This window comes from Cyprinodon variegatus, unplaced genomic scaffold, assembly GCF_000732505.1.
Source record: "Cyprinodon variegatus isolate N-32 unplaced genomic scaffold, C_variegatus-1.0 Scaffold22, whole genome shotgun sequence".
In the NCBI taxonomy this organism is placed as follows: Eukaryota; Metazoa; Chordata; class Actinopteri; order Cyprinodontiformes; family Cyprinodontidae; genus Cyprinodon; species Cyprinodon variegatus.
The window spans coordinates 2,265,365-2,266,584 of NW_015150475.1; positions in this window are offsets into that span (position 1 = coordinate 2,265,365).

The window sequence follows — 1,220 nt, forward strand, 5'->3', positions numbered from 1 at the left end:
TGCTCACTTCCCCAGAAGAGCATTTCCATACTCCCCGCCCCCAGTCCAGCCTCTGATAGTTTTTTTCTTTTTTGCACTGAGGGGGTTTGAAGGTCTTGGGAGGGATACATATTGAATGAAACTCACACTCTTTCAACCAGAAGGAGTGGAATGACATTCAGCATTGAACTGAAAAGTAATGCATGGATTTTCGCTCCTGAGTAATGCAGGACTGTGGACACGTAAGTGAAAGGGGTAGGGTAACCTCCTTCGGCTGTTTCTGTGTCATAATGACATATTCACAGCAAACAGAGTGGACTCTGTTTGCTCAAAAGTTTATATTGATCTTTTTCTATGTATGAGAACCTTTACCCAAAACACAGACAGACAAAATGTGGCAGCTACTGTAGGAATGATGGTCAAACTTTGAAAAGTTAAAAAAGGAACTCCCAGAAAGCTTCTTTGTATAAGAGGTAACAAACAATGGCTCCTGGCCCACATGTTTGATAGGTAAACAATTAGACGTCACTGCAACCTCTTAACCCAGGGCTATTCAGTTTCTTCACACAAATTTTACAAACAGTAAACGAAATGAGACAAGCTGTATGTGAGTTGTATGCTGTTTAATGTTACGTTCTTTTTAGCCGAAGGCTATTGGAACTATGATTTCAAAGGTCAGCAATAAAGCATAATGACTTCAGTGACTGAGGATAAAATACAACCTTTCCCAAAATAGTAGCTTGTCGGTAAACAATAAAAGAGCAAATCAAAAGCATTCTTTGGAAAAGCTGTCATTAGTAAGCCAACAGCTACCAATCTTGCTTCTGTGGTCTTTGGTTAAAAAGTCTTTCTATCTAAACATTTCTGTAATAATGACTTCAGTTTAAAAGGACTCTTTTAAAAAGAGATGTTTGTGCTCTACTTTTGCATTTAACTCTTTCATATTTTTAAATAGTCAGCTGGGTTAATGTAGTAGTTTCTGGTTTACTATGAAACATTTTGTGGCTGTAATATATATATCACACAGTGAGTGTGATAGCAATCTAGTCTTCTTAAACAAATAGAGACTTATTGAATATAATAATACAAATGCTCTTGGTCTCTAATTAATCACGGTACTAATCCTAATGGTACTCACTGAAAATTACTCCATCAAAATTACTAGAAGGTGTCAAGTAACAAAGTACAAATACTTTGTTACTGTACTTAAGTAGGTATCTATACTTTACTCCATTACTTAT